At 30.1% G+C, this 16,082-nt stretch overlaps 5 non-coding genes across 5 annotated transcripts; all 5 read left to right on the top strand.

Moving 5' to 3' along the window:
• Nucleotides 1-2,927: 2,927 nt before the first annotated feature.
• TRNAT-AGU (transfer RNA threonine (anticodon AGU)) lies at nt 2,928-3,001 on the top strand. Its single transcript has one exon. It is a non-coding gene; the product is annotated as a tRNA-Thr (tRNA).
• A 5,010-nt stretch (nt 3,002-8,011) lies between these two features.
• Nucleotides 8,012-8,085, top strand: TRNAT-AGU (transfer RNA threonine (anticodon AGU)). Its single transcript has one exon. It is a non-coding gene; the product is annotated as a tRNA-Thr (tRNA).
• A 437-nt stretch (nt 8,086-8,522) lies between these two features.
• Nucleotides 8,523-8,595, top strand: TRNAT-CGU (transfer RNA threonine (anticodon CGU)). Its single transcript has one exon. It is a non-coding gene; the product is annotated as a tRNA-Thr (tRNA).
• Nucleotides 8,596-10,048: 1,453 nt separating this feature from the next.
• On the top strand, nt 10,049-10,122 carry TRNAT-AGU (transfer RNA threonine (anticodon AGU)). Its single transcript has one exon. It is a non-coding gene; the product is annotated as a tRNA-Thr (tRNA).
• Nucleotides 10,123-15,132: 5,010 nt separating this feature from the next.
• On the top strand, nt 15,133-15,206 carry TRNAT-AGU (transfer RNA threonine (anticodon AGU)). The gene has a single exon. It is a non-coding gene; the product is annotated as a tRNA-Thr (tRNA).
• Nucleotides 15,207-16,082: the final 876 nt, after the last annotated feature.

The following is a 16,082-nucleotide window of genomic DNA, read 5'->3' as shown; positions in this document are numbered from 1 at the left end:
CAATTAAAATATAAAAGTCTGATTCATATTACTGTTGAACAGATCATCTTAAACCTTATAAAAACCCAAGTATTTTCAAGATTATAGAATGAATATTGTTATTGCAAAATGAAAAAAACTACATATCTATGAGAAAGACGTAGATGAAATTACTACCTATATTTGAGCAATAATAATACCTTCATGAAAAAATTTTTAAAGAATTCAAGAAATGAAATTAGGTTTTATAAGAGTACCTGTTTATTAAAACATAATAATCCTTGCGTAGTGTTTGAGTATCTTTTCGTGTTTAAGATTACAATACATATAAAGAAGAATTTATAGCAGAAAACACATTTTCATCATCAACAATAAATTATTTATGCATTTTGTACTATTAACGTTGGTGCTGTGGCTTGGTGGTTAAGCGCCTGTCTCGTGAACAGGAAATCCTGAGTTCAATTCTCAGCAGCACCTAACTGTTTTCTCCATGTTTTCCGAATAATTTTCATCAAACAAGTGTTGAATACAATTTAAGAATAAACATCTGGTTCTATGAACTTTAGAATAAGTTATCTTAAAAATTAAATAAAATGCTTGGTATTGTGAAGATTTTTGTAGGAATGCATTGACTGAAATAGGGAAAAAAAGTTGACAAAGAACAAGATAGAGGTGAATGATCACTATATAGTTGAATTCAACTAATCCATTCTTTAGCAAGGTATATTTTAAAATGATATGAATAGGGTAAACTTCAAATTAGAGAGGTGTTTTTGAATAAGTGAAGAGTCTTCATACATCTTAAGTGTTTGAGCAGAGAAGTGTGTGAACTTAGAAAAGAATATGAAAGTGAAAAAGCAATATTCTCTTGAACACCATAAAGAAAAGTGTTTCAAAATTAAGAATCAAGTGGGTGCTGTGGCTTATCTGGTTAAGGTGCCTGTCTAGTAAACAGGAGATCCTGAGTTCAACTCTCAGCAGTGCCTTGCTTTTCTCATTGTTATATAACAAATCATATTCATTAGGTCTTTTTCCGATACTATTAAAATATAAAAGTCTGATTCATATTACTGTTGAACAGATCATCTTAAACCTTATGAAAACCCAAGTATTTTCAAGATTATAGAATGAATATTGTTATTGCAAAATGAAAAAAACTACATATCTATGAGAAAGACGTAGATGAAATTACTACCTATATTTGAGCAATAATAATACCTTCATGAAAAAAATTGTAAAGAATTCAAGAAATGAAATTAGGTTTTATAAGAGTACCTGTTTATTAAAACATAATAATCCTTGCGTAGTGTTTGAGTATCTTTTCGTGTTTAAGATTACAATACATATAAAGAAGAATTTATAGCAGAAAACACATTTTCATCATCAACAATAAATTATTTATGCATTTTGTACTATTAACGTTGGTGCTGTGGCTTGGTGGTTAAGCGCCTGTCTCGTAAACAGGAAATCCTGAGTTCAATTCTCAGCAGCACCTAACTGTTTTCTCCATGTTTTCCGAATAATTTTCATCAAACAAGTGTTGAATACAATTTAAGAATAAACATCTGGTTCTATGAACTTTAGAATAAGTTATCTTAAAAATTAAATAAAATGCTTGGTATTGTGAAGATTTTTGTAGGAATGCATTGACTGAAATAGGGAAAAAAAGTTGACAAAGAACAAGATAGAGGTGAATGATCACTCTATTGTTGAATTCAACTAACCCATTCTTCAGCAAGGTATAGTTTAAAATGATATGAATAGGGTAAACTTCAAATTAGAGAGGTGTTTTTGAATAAATGAAGAGTCTTCATTCATCTTAAGTGTTTGAGTAGAGAAGTGTGTGAACTTAGAAAAGAATATGAACGTGAAAAAGCAATATTCTCTTGAACACCATAAAGAAAAGTGTTTCAAAATTACGAATCAAGTGGGTGCTGTGGCTTAGCTGGTTAAAGCGCCTGTGTAGTAAACAGGAGATCCTGAGTTCAACTCTCTGCCGCGCCTTGCTTTTCTCATTGTTATATAACAAATCATTTTCATTAGGTCTTATTCCGATACAATTAAAATATAAAAGTCTGATTCATCTTACTGTTAAAAAGATCACCTTAAACCTTATAAAAACCCAAGTATTTTCAAGATTATAGAATGAATACTGTTATTGCAAAATGAAAAAAATACATATCTATGAGAAAGACGTAGATGAAGTTTCTACCTAGATTTGAGCAATATTAATACCTTCATGAAAAAAAATTGTAAAGAATTCAAGAAATGAAATTGGGTTTTATAAGAGTACCTGTTTATTAAAACATATTAGTCCTTGCGTAGTGATTGAGTATCTTTTCGTGTTTAAGATTACAATACATATAAAGAAGAATTTATAGCAGAAAACACATTTTCATCATCAACAATAAATTATTTATGTATTTTTTACCATTAACGTGTGTGCTGTGGCTTAGTGGTTAAGCGCCTGTCTCGTAAATAGGATATCCTGAGTTCAAATCTCAGCAGCACCTAGATGTTTTCTCCATGCTTTCCGAATAATTTTCATCAAACAAGTGTTGAATACAATTTAAGAATAAACATCTGGTTCTATGAACTTTAGAATAAGTTATCTTAAAAATTAAACAAAATGCTTGGTATTGTGAAGATTTTTGTAGGAATGCATTGACTGAAATAGGGAAAAGAAAATGACAAAGAACAAGATACAGGTGAATGATCACTCTATTGTTAACTTCAACTAATCCATTCTTCAGCAAGGTATATTTTAAAATGATATGAATAGGGTAAACTTCAAATTAGAGAGGTGTTTTTGAATAAGTGAAGAGCCTTCATTCATCTTAAGTGTTTGAGTAGAGAAGTGTGTGAACTTAGAAAAGAATATGAAAGTGAAAAAGCAATATTCTCTGGAACACCATAAAGAAAAGTGTTTCAAAATTAAGAATCAAGTGGGTGCTGTGGCTTAGCTGGTTAAAGCGCCTGTCTAGTAAACAGGAGATCCTGAGTTCAACTCTCAGCAGTGCCTTGCTTTTCTCATTGTTATATAACAAATCATATTCATTAGGTCTTATTCCGATACAATTAAAATATAAAAGTCTGATTCATATTACTGTTGAACAGATCATCTTAAACCTTATAAAAACCCAAGTATTTTCAAGATTTTAGAATGAATACTGTTATTGCAAAATGAAAAAAATACACATCTATGAGAAAGACGTAGATGAAATTTCTACCTAGATTGGAGCAATAGTAATACCTTTATGAAAAAAATTTGTAAAGAATTCAAGAAATGAAATTGAGTTTTATAAGAGTACCTGTTTATTAAAACATATTAATCCTTGCGTAGTGATTGAGTATCTTTTCGTGTTTAAGATTACAATACATATAAAGAAGAATTTATAGCAGAAAACACATTTTCATCATCAAAAATAAATGATTTTTGCATTATTTACTATTACCGTTGGTGCTGTGGCTTGGTGGTTAAAGCGCCTGTCTCGTAAACAGGAAATCCTGAGTTAAAATCTCAGCAGCACCTAACTGTTTTCTCCATGCTTTCCGAATAATTTTCATCAAACAAGTGTTGAATACAATTTAGGAATAAACATCTGCTTCTATGAACTTTAGAATAAGTTATCTTAAAAATTAAATAAAATGCTTGGTATTGTGAAGATTTTTGTAGGAATGCATTGACTGAAATAGGGAAAAGAAAATGACAAAGAACAAGATAGAGGTGAATGATCACTCTATTGTTGAATTCAACTTATCCATTCTTTAGCAAGGTATATTTTAAAATGATATGAATAGGGTAAACTTCAAATTAGAGAGGTGTTTTTGAATAAGTGAAGAGTCTTCATTCATCTTAAGTGTTTGAGTAGAGGAGTGTGTGAACTTAGAAAAGAATATGAAAGTGAAAAAGTAATATTCTCTTGAACACCATAAAGAAAAGTGTTTCAAAATTAAGAATCAAGTGGGTGCTGTGGCTTAGCTGGTTGAAGGGCCTGTCTAGTAAACAGGAGATCCTGAGTTCAACTCTCAGCAGCGCCTTGCTTTTCTCATTGTTATATAACAAATCATTTTCATTAGGTCTTATTCTGATGCAATTAAAATATAAAAGTCTGATTCATATTACTGTTGAACAGATCATCTTAAACTTTATAAAAACCCAAGTATTTTCAAGATTATAGAATGAATACTGTTATTGCAAAATGAAAAAAATACATATCTATGAGAAAGACGTAGATGAAATTTCTACCTAGATTTGAGCAATATTAATACCTTCATGAAAAAAAATTGTAAAGAATTCAAGAAATGAAATTGGGTTTTATAAGAGTACCTGTTTATTAAAAGATATTAGTCCTTGCGTAGTGATTGAGTATATTTTCGTGTTTAAGATTACAATACATATAAAGAAGAATTTATAGCAGAAAACACATTTTCATCATCAACAATAAATTATTTATGTATTTTTTACCATTAACGTGTGTGCTGTGGCTTAGTGGTTAAGCGCCTGTCTCGTAAATAGGATATCCTGAGTTCAAATCTCAGCAGCACCTAGATGTTTTCTCCATGCTTTCCAAATAATTTTCATCAAACAAGTGTTGAATACAATTGAAGAATAAACATCTGGTTCTATGAACTTTAGAATAAGTTATCTTAAAAATTAAACAAAATGCTTGGTATTGTGAAGATTTTTGTAGGAATGCATTGACTGAAATAGGGAAAAGAAAATGACAAAGAACAAGATACAGGTGAATGATCACTCTATTGTTGAATTCAACTAATCCATTCTTCAGCAAGGTATATTTTAAAATGATATGAATAGGGTAAACTTCAAATTAGAGAGGTGTTTTTGAATAAGTGAAGAGCCTTCATTCATCTTAAGTGTTTGAGTAGAGAAGTGTGTGAACTTAGAAAAGAATATGAAAGTCAAAAAGCAATATTCTCTGGAACACCATAAAGAAAAGTGTTTCAAAATTAAGAATCAAGTGGGTGTTGTGGCTTAGCTGGTTAAAGCGCCTGTCTAGTAAACAGGAGATTCTGAGGTCAACTCTCAGCAGTGCCTTGCTTTTCTCATTGTTATATAACAAATCATATTCATTAGGTCTTTTTCCGATACAATTAAAATATAAAAGTCTGATTCATATTACTGTTGAACAGATCATCTTAAACCTTATAAAAACCCAAGTATTTTCAAGATTATAGAATGAATATTGTTATTGCAAAATGAAAAAAACTACATATCTATGAGAAAGACGTAGATGAAATTACTACCTATATTTGAGCAATAATAATACCTTCATGAAAATTTTTTTAAAGAATTCAAGAAATGAAATTAGGTTTTATAAGAGTACCTGTTTATTAAAACATAATAATCCTTGCGTAGTGTTTGAGTATCTTTTCGTGTTTAAGATTACAATACATATAAAGAAGAATTTATAGCAGAAAACACATTTTCATCATCAACAATAAATTATTTATGCATTTTGTACTATTAACGTTGGTGCTGTGGCTTGGTGGTTAAGCGCCTGTCTCGTGAACAGGAAATCCTGAGTTCAATTCTCAGCAGCACCTAACTGTTTTCTCCATGTTTTCCGAATAATTTTCATCAAACAAGTGTTGAATACAATTTAAGAATAAACATCTGGTTCTATGAACTTTAGAATAAGTTATCTTAAAAATTAAATAAAATGCTTGGTATTGTGAAGATTTTTGTAGGAATGCATTGACTGAAATAGGGAAAAAAAGTTGACAAAGAACAAGATAGAGGTGAATGATCACTATATAGTTGAATTCAACTAATCCATTCTTTAGCAAGGTATATTTTAAAATGATATGAATAGGGTAAACTTCAAATTAGAGAGGTGTTTTTGAATAAGTGAAGAGTCTTCATACATCTTAAGTGTTTGAGCAGAGAAGTGTGTGAACTTAGAAAAGAATATGAAAGTGAAAAAGCAATATTCTCTTGAACACCATAAAGAAAAGTGTTTCAAAATTAAGAATCAAGTGGGTGCTGTGGCTTATCTGGTTAAGGTGCCTGTCTAGTAAACAGGAGATCCTGAGTTCAACTCTCAGCAGTGCCTTGCTTTTCTCATTGTTATATAACAAATCATATTCATTAGGTCTTTTTCCGATACTATTAAAATATAAAAGTCTGATTCATATTACTGTTGAACAGATCATCTTAAACCTTATGAAAACCCAAGTATTTTCAAGATTATAGAATGAATATTGTTATTGCAAAATGAAAAAAACTACATATCTATGAGAAAGACGTAGATGAAATTACTACCTATATTTGAGCAATAATAATACCTTCATGAAAAAAATTGTAAAGAATTCAAGAAATGAAATTAGGTTTTATAAGAGTACCTGTTTATTAAAACATAATAATCCTTGCGTAGTGTTTGAGTATCTTTTCGTGTTTAAGATTACAATACATATAAAGAAGAATTTATAGCAGAAAACACATTTTCATCATCAACAATAAATTATTTATGCATTTTGTACTATTAACGTTGGTGCTGTGGCTTGGTGGTTAAGCGCCTGTCTCGTAAACAGGAAATCCTGAGTTCAATTCTCAGCAGCACCTAACTGTTTTCTCCATGTTTTCCGAATAATTTTCATCAAACAAGTGTTGAATACAATTTAAGAATAAACATCTGGTTCTATGAACTTTAGAATAAGTTATCTTAAAAATTAAATAAAATGCTTGGTATTGTGAAGATTTTTGTAGGAATGCATTGACTGAAATAGGGAAAAAAAGTTGACAAAGAACAAGATAGAGGTGAATGATCACTATATAGTTGAATTCAACTAATCCATTCTTTAGCAAGGTATATTTTAAAATGATATGAATAGGGTAAACTTCAAATTAGAGAGGTGTTTTTGAATAAGTGAAGAGTCTTCATACATCTTAAGTGTTTGAGCAGAGAAGTGTGTGAACTTAGAAAAGAATATGAAAGTGAAAAAGCAATATTCTCTTGAACACCATAAAGAAAAGTGTTTCAAAATTAAGAATCAAGTGGGTGCTGTGGCTTAGCTGGTTAAGGTGCCTGTCTAGTAAACAGGAGATCCTGAGTTCAACTCCCAGCAGCGCCTTGCTTTTCTCATTGTTATATAACAAATCATTTTCATTAGGTCTTATTCCGATACAATTAAAATATAAAAGTCTGATTTATATTACTGTTGAACAGATCATCTTAAACCTTATAAAAACCCAAGTATTTTCAAGATTATAGAATGAATACTGTTATTGCAAAATGAAAAAAATACATATCTATGAGAAAGAAGTAGATGAAATTTCTACCTAGATTTGAGCAATATTAATACCTTCATGAAAAAAAAATTGTAAAGAATTCAAGAAATGAAATTAGGTTTTATAAGAGTACCTGTTTATTAAAACATATTAATCCTTGGGTAGTGATTGAGTATCTTTTCGTGTTTAAGATTACAATACATATAAAGAAGAATTTATAGCAGAAAACACATTTTCATCATCAACAATAAATGATTTATGCATTTTTTACTATTACTGTTGGTGCTGTGGCTTAGTGGTTAAAGCTCCTGTCTCGTAAACAGGAAATCCTGAGTTCAAATCTCAACAGCACTTAACTGTTTTCTCCATGCTTTCCAAATAATTTTCATCAAACAATACAATTTAAGAATAAACATCTGGTTCTATGAACTTTAGAATAAGGTATCTTAAAAATTAAATACCATGCTTGGTATTGTGAAGATTTTTGTAGGAATGAATTGACAGAAATAGGGAAAGAAAATGACAAAGAACAAGATAGAGGTGAATGATCACTCTATTGTTGAATTCAACTAATCCATTCTTCAGCAAGGTATATTTTAAAATGATATGAATAGGGTAAACTTCAAATTAGAGAGGTGTTTTTGAATAAGTGAAGAGCCTTCATTCATCTTAAGTGTTTGAGTAGAGAAGTGTGTGAACTTAGAAAAGAATATGAAAGTGAAAAAGCAATATTCTCTGGAACACCATAAAGAAAAGTGTTTCAAAATTAAGAATCAAGTGGGTGCTGTGGCTTAGCTGGTTAAAGCGCCTGTCTAGTAAACAGGAGATCCTGAGTTCAACTCTCAGCAGTGCCTTGCTTTTCTCATTGTTATATAACAAATCATATTCATTAGGTCTTATTCCGATACAATTAAAATATAAAAGTCTGATTCATATTACTGTTGAACAGATCATCTTAAACCTTATAAAAACCCAAGTATTTTCAAGATTTTAGAATGAATACTGTTATTGCAAAATGAAAAAAATACACATCTATGAGAAAGACGTAGATGAAATTTCTACCTAGATTGGAGCAATAGTAATACCTTTATGAAAAAAATTTGTAAAGAATTCAAGAAATGAAATTGAGTTTTATAAGAGTACCTGTTTATTAAAACATATTAATCCTTGCGTAGTGATTGAGTATCTTTTCGTGTTTAAGATTACAATACATATAAAGAAGAATTTATAGCAGAAAACACATTTTCATCATCAACAATAAATGATTTTTGCATTTTTTACTATTACCGTTGGTGCTGTGGCTTAGTGGTTAAAGCTCCTGTCTCGTAAACAGGAAATCCTGAGTTCAAATCTCAGCAGCACCTAACTGTTTTCTCCATGCTTTCCAAATAATTTTCATCAAACAAGTGTTGAATACAATTTAAGAATAAACATCTGGTTCTATGAACTTTAGAATATGTTATCTTAAAAATTAAATACCATGCTTGGCATTGTGAAGATTTTTGTAGGAATGCATTGACTGAAATAGGGAAAAGAAAATGACAAAGAACAAGATAGAGGTGAATGATCACTCTATTGTTGAATTCAACTAACCCATTCTTCAGCAAGGTATAGTTTAAAATGATATGAATAGGGTAAACTTCAAATTAGAGAGGTGTTTTTGAATAAATGAAGAGTCTTCATTCATCTTAAGTGTTTGAGTAGAGAAGTGTGTGAACTTAGAAAAGAATATGAACGTGAAAAAGCAATATTCTCTTGAACACCATAAAGAAAAGTGTTTCAAAATTACGAATCAAGTGGGTGCTGTGGCTTAGCTGGTTAAAGCGCCTGTGTAGTAAACAGGAGATCCTGAGTTCAACTCTCTGCCGCGCCTTGCTTTTCTCATTGTTATATAACAAATCATTTTCATTAGGTCTTATTCCGATACAATTAAAATATAAAAGTCTGATTCATCTTACTGTTAAAAAGATCATCTTAAACCTTATAAAAACCCAAGTATTTTCAAGATTATAGAATGAATACTGTTATTGCAAAATGAAAAAAATACATATCTATGAGAAAGACGTAGATGAAGTTTCTACCTAGATTTGAGCAATATTAATACCTTCATGAAAAAAAATTGTAAAGAATTCAAGAAATGAAATTGGGTTTTATAAGAGTACCTGTTTATTAAAACATATTAGTCCTTGCGTAGTGATTGAGTATCTTTTCGTGTTTAAGATTACAATACATATAAAGAAGAATTTATAGCAGAAAACACATTTTCATCATCAACAATAAATTATTTATGTATTTTTTACCATTAACGTGTGTGCTGTGGCTTAGTGGTTAAGCGCCTGTCTCGTAAATAGGATATCCTGAGTTCAAATCTCAGCAGCACCTAGATGTTTTCTCCATGCTTTCCGAATAATTTTCATCAAACAAGTGTTGAATACAATTTAAGAATAAACATCTGGTTCTATGAACTTTAGAATAAGTTATCTTAAAAATTAAACAAAATGCTTGGTATTGTGAAGATTTTTGTAGGAATGCATTGACTGAAATAGGGAAAAGAAAATGACAAAGAACAAGATACAGGTGAATGATCACTCTATTGTTAACTTCAACTAATCCATTCTTCAGCAAGGTATATTTTAAAATGATATGAATAGGGTAAACTTCAAATTAGAGAGGTGTTTTTGAATAAGTGAAGAGCCTTCATTCATCTTAAGTGTTTGAGTAGAGAAGTGTGTGAACTTAGAAAAGAATATGAAAGTGAAAAAGCAATATTCTCTGGAACACCATAAAGAAAAGTGTTTCAAAATTAAGAATCAAGTGGGTGCTGTGGCTTAGCTGGTTAAAGCGCCTGTCTAGTAAACAGGAGATCCTGAGTTCAACTCTCAGCAGTGCCTTGCTTTTCTCATTGTTATATAACAAATCATATTCATTAGGTCTTATTCCGATACAATTAAAATATAAAAGTCTGATTCATATTACTGTTGAACAGATCATCTTAAACCTTATAAAAACCCAAGTATTTTCAAGATTTTAGAATGAATACTGTTATTGCAAAATGAAAAAAATACACATCTATGAGAAAGACGTAGATGAAATTTCTACCTAGATTGGAGCAATAGTAATACCTTTATGAAAAAAATTTGTAAAGAATTCAAGAAATGAAATTGAGTTTTATAAGAGTACCTGTTTATTAAAACATATTAATCCTTGCGTAGTGATTGAGTATCTTTTCGTGTTTAAGATTACAATACATATAAAGAAGAATTTATAGCAGAAAACACATTTTCATCATCAAAAATAAATGATTTTTGCATTATTTACTATTACCGTTGGTGCTGTGGCTTGGTGGTTAAAGCGCCTGTCTCGTAAACAGGAAATCCTGAGTTAAAATCTCAGCAGCACCTAACTGTTTTCTCCATGCTTTCCGAATAATTTTCATCAAACAAGTGTTGAATACAATTTAGGAATAAACATCTGCTTCTATGAACTTTAGAATAAGTTATCTTAAAAATTAAATAAAATGCTTGGTATTGTGAAGATTTTTGTAGGAATGCATTGACTGAAATAGGGAAAAGAAAATGACAAAGAACAAGATAGAGGTGAATGATCACTCTATTGTTGAATTCAACTTATCCATTCTTTAGCAAGGTATATTTTAAAATGATATGAATAGGGTAAACTTCAAATTAGAGAGGTGTTTTTGAATAAGTGAAGAGTCTTCATTCATCTTAAGTGTTTGAGTAGAGGAGTGTGTGAACTTAGAAAAGAATATGAAAGTGAAAAAGTAATATTCTCTTGAACACCATAAAGAAAAGTGTTTCAAAATTAAGAATCAAGTGGGTGCTGTGGCTTAGCTGGTTGAAGGGCCTGTCTAGTAAACAGGAGATCCTGAGTTCAACTCTCAGCAGCGCCTTGCTTTTCTCATTGTTATATAACAAATCATTTTCATTAGGTCTTATTCTGATGCAATTAAAATATAAAAGTCTGATTCATATTACTGTTGAACAGATCATCTTAAACTTTATAAAAACCCAAGTATTTTCAAGATTATAGAATGAATACTGTTATTGCAAAATGAAAAAAATACATATCTATGAGAAAGACGTAGATGAAATTTCTACCTAGATTTGAGCAATATTAATACCTTCATGAAAAAAAATTGTAAAGAATTCAAGAAATGAAATTGGGTTTTATAAGAGTACCTGTTTATTAAAAGATATTAGTCCTTGCGTAGTGATTGAGTATATTTTCGTGTTTAAGATTACAATACATATAAAGAAGAATTTATAGCAGAAAACACATTTTCATCATCAACAATAAATTATTTATGTATTTTTTACCATTAACGTGTGTGCTGTGGCTTAGTGGTTAAGCGCCTGTCTCGTAAATAGGATATCCTGAGTTCAAATCTCAGCAGCACCTAGATGTTTTCTCCATGCTTTCCAAATAATTTTCATCAAACAAGTGTTGAATACAATTGAAGAATAAACATCTGGTTCTATGAACTTTAGAATAAGTTATCTTAAAAATTAAACAAAATGCTTGGTATTGTGAAGATTTTTGTAGGAATGCATTGACTGAAATAGGGAAAAGAAAATGACAAAGAACAAGATACAGGTGAATGATCACTCTATTGTTGAATTCAACTAATCCATTCTTCAGCAAGGTATATTTTAAAATGATATGAATAGGGTAAACTTCAAATTAGAGAGGTGTTTTTGAATAAGTGAAGAGCCTTCATTCATCTTAAGTGTTTGAGTAGAGAAGTGTGTGAACTTAGAAAAGAATATGAAAGTCAAAAAGCAATATTCTCTGGAACACCATAAAGAAAAGTGTTTCAAAATTAAGAATCAAGTGGGTGTTGTGGCTTAGCTGGTTAAAGCGCCTGTCTAGTAAACAGGAGATTCTGAGGTCAACTCTCAGCAGTGCCTTGCTTTTCTCATTGTTATATAACAAATCATATTCATTAGGTCTTTTTCCGATACAATTAAAATATAAAAGTCTGATTCATATTACTGTTGAACAGATCATCTTAAACCTTATAAAAACCCAAGTATTTTCAAGATTATAGAATGAATATTGTTATTGCAAAATGAAAAAAACTACATATCTATGAGAAAGACGTAGATGAAATTACTACCTATATTTGAGCAATAATAATACCTTCATGAAAATTTTTTTAAAGAATTCAAGAAATGAAATTAGGTTTTATAAGAGTACCTGTTTATTAAAACATAATAATCCTTGCGTAGTGTTTGAGTATCTTTTCGTGTTTAAGATTACAATACATATAAAGAAGAATTTATAGCAGAAAACACATTTTCATCATCAACAATAAATTATTTATGCATTTTGTACTATTAACGTTGGTGCTGTGGCTTGGTGGTTAAGCGCCTGTCTCGTGAACAGGAAATCCTGAGTTCAATTCTCAGCAGCACCTAACTGTTTTCTCCATGTTTTCCGAATAATTTTCATCAAACAAGTGTTGAATACAATTTAAGAATAAACATCTGGTTCTATGAACTTTAGAATAAGTTATCTTAAAAATTAAATAAAATGCTTGGTATTGTGAAGATTTTTGTAGGAATGCATTGACTGAAATAGGGAAAAAAAGTTGACAAAGAACAAGATAGAGGTGAATGATCACTATATAGTTGAATTCAACTAATCCATTCTTTAGCAAGGTATATTTTAAAATGATATGAATAGGGTAAACTTCAAATTAGAGAGGTGTTTTTGAATAAGTGAAGAGTCTTCATACATCTTAAGTGTTTGAGCAGAGAAGTGTGTGAACTTAGAAAAGAATATGAAAGTGAAAAAGCAATATTCTCTTGAACACCATAAAGAAAAGTGTTTCAAAATTAAGAATCAAGTGGGTGCTGTGGCTTATCTGGTTAAGGTGCCTGTCTAGTAAACAGGAGATCCTGAGTTCAACTCTCAGCAGTGCCTTGCTTTTCTCATTGTTATATAACAAATCATATTCATTAGGTCTTTTTCCGATACTATTAAAATATAAAAGTCTGATTCATATTACTGTTGAACAGATCATCTTAAACCTTATGAAAACCCAAGTATTTTCAAGATTATAGAATGAATATTGTTATTGCAAAATGAAAAAAACTACATATCTATGAGAAAGACGTAGATGAAATTACTACCTATATTTGAGCAATAATAATACCTTCATGAAAAAAATTGTAAAGAATTCAAGAAATGAAATTAGGTTTTATAAGAGTACCTGTTTATTAAAACATAATAATCCTTGCGTAGTGTTTGAGTATCTTTTCGTGTTTAAGATTACAATACATATAAAGAAGAATTTATAGCAGAAAACACATTTTCATCATCAACAATAAATTATTTATGCATTTTGTACTATTAACGTTGGTGCTGTGGCTTGGTGGTTAAGCGCCTGTCTCGTAAACAGGAAATCCTGAGTTCAATTCTCAGCAGCACCTAACTGTTTTCTCCATGTTTTCCGAATAATTTTCATCAAACAAGTGTTGAATACAATTTAAGAATAAACATCTGGTTCTATGAACTTTAGAATAAGTTATCTTAAAAATTAAATAAAATGCTTGGTATTGTGAAGATTTTTGTAGGAATGCATTGACTGAAATAGGGAAAAAAAGTTGACAAAGAACAAGATAGAGGTGAATGATCACTATATAGTTGAATTCAACTAATCCATTCTTTAGCAAGGTATATTTTAAAATGATATGAATAGGGTAAACTTCAAATTAGAGAGGTGTTTTTGAATAAGTGAAGAGTCTTCATACATCTTAAGTGTTTGAGCAGAGAAGTGTGTGAACTTAGAAAAGAATATGAAAGTGAAAAAGCAATATTCTCTTGAACACCATAAAGAAAAGTGTTTCAAAATTAAGAATCAAGTGGGTGCTGTGGCTTAGCTGGTTAAGGTGCCTGTCTAGTAAACAGGAGATCCTGAGTTCAACTCCCAGCAGCGCCTTGCTTTTCTCATTGTTATATAACAAATCATTTTCATTAGGTCTTATTCCGATACAATTAAAATATAAAAGTCTGATTTATATTACTGTTGAACAGATCATCTTAAACCTTATAAAAACCCAAGTATTTTCAAGATTATAGAATGAATACTGTTATTGCAAAATGAAAAAAATACATATCTATGAGAAAGAAGTAGATGAAATTTCTACCTAGATTTGAGCAATATTAATACCTTCATGAAAAAAAAATTGTAAAGAATTCAAGAAATGAAATTAGGTTTTATAAGAGTACCTGTTTATTAAAACATATTAATCCTTGGGTAGTGATTGAGTATCTTTTCGTGTTTAAGATTACAATACATATAAAGAAGAATTTATAGCAGAAAACACATTTTCATCATCAACAATAAATGATTTATGCATTTTTTACTATTACTGTTGGTGCTGTGGCTTAGTGGTTAAAGCTCCTGTCTCGTAAACAGGAAATCCTGAGTTCAAATCTCAACAGCACTTAACTGTTTTCTCCATGCTTTCCAAATAATTTTCATCAAACAATACAATTTAAGAATAAACATCTGGTTCTATGAACTTTAGAATAAGGTATCTTAAAAATTAAATACCATGCTTGGTATTGTGAAGATTTTTGTAGGAATGAATTGACAGAAATAGGGAAAGAAAATGACAAAGAACAAGATAGAGGTGAATGATCACTCTATTGTTGAATTCAACTAATCCATTCTTCAGCAAGGTATATTTTAAAATGATATGAATAGGGTAAACTTCAAATTAGAGAGGTGTTTTTGAATAAGTGAAGAGCCTTCATTCATCTTAAGTGTTTGAGTAGAGAAGTGTGTGAACTTAGAAAAGAATATGAAAGTGAAAAAGCAATATTCTCTGGAACACCATAAAGAAAAGTGTTTCAAAATTAAGAATCAAGTGGGTGCTGTGGCTTAGCTGGTTAAAGCGCCTGTCTAGTAAACAGGAGATCCTGAGTTCAACTCTCAGCAGTGCCTTGCTTTTCTCATTGTTATATAACAAATCATATTCATTAGGTCTTATTCCGATACAATTAAAATATAAAAGTCTGATTCATATTACTGTTGAACAGATCATCTTAAACCTTATAAAAACCCAAGTATTTTCAAGATTTTAGAATGAATACTGTTATTGCAAAATGAAAAAAATACACATCTATGAGAAAGACGTAGATGAAATTTCTACCTAGATTGGAGCAATAGTAATACCTTTATGAAAAAAATTTGTAAAGAATTCAAGAAATGAAATTGAGTTTTATAAGAGTACCTGTTTATTAAAACATATTAATCCTTGCGTAGTGATTGAGTATCTTTTCGTGTTTAAGATTACAATACATATAAAGAAGAATTTATAGCAGAAAACACATTTTCATCATCAAAAATAAATGATTTTTGCATTATTTACTATTACCGTTGGTGCTGTGGCTTGGTGGTTAAAGCGCCTGTCTCGTAAACAGGAAATCCTGAGTTAAAATCTCAGCAGCACCTAACTGTTTTCTCCATGCTTTCCGAATAATTTTCATCAAACAAGTGTTGAATACAATTTAGGAATAAACATCTGCTTCTATGAACTTTAGAATAAGTTATCTTAAAAATTAAATAAAATGCTTGGTATTGTGAAGATTTTTGTAGGAATGCATTGACTGAAATAGGGAAAAGAAAATGACAAAGAACAAGATAGAGGTGAATGATCACTCTATTGTTGAATTCAACTTATCCATTCTTTAGCAAGGTATATTTTAAAATGATATGAATAGGGTAAACTTCAAATTAGAGAGGTGTTTTTGAATAAGTGAAGAGTCTTCATTCATCTTAAGTGTTTGAGTAGAGGAGTGTGTGAACTTAGAAAAGAAT

The sequence above is a fragment of the Lissotriton vulgaris genome, chromosome 12 (genome assembly GCF_964263255.1).
Source record: "Lissotriton vulgaris chromosome 12, aLisVul1.2, whole genome shotgun sequence".
NCBI classification, from domain to species: domain Eukaryota; kingdom Metazoa; phylum Chordata; class Amphibia; order Caudata; family Salamandridae; genus Lissotriton; species Lissotriton vulgaris.
This window is presented reverse-complemented; position numbering and strand designations above follow the sequence as displayed.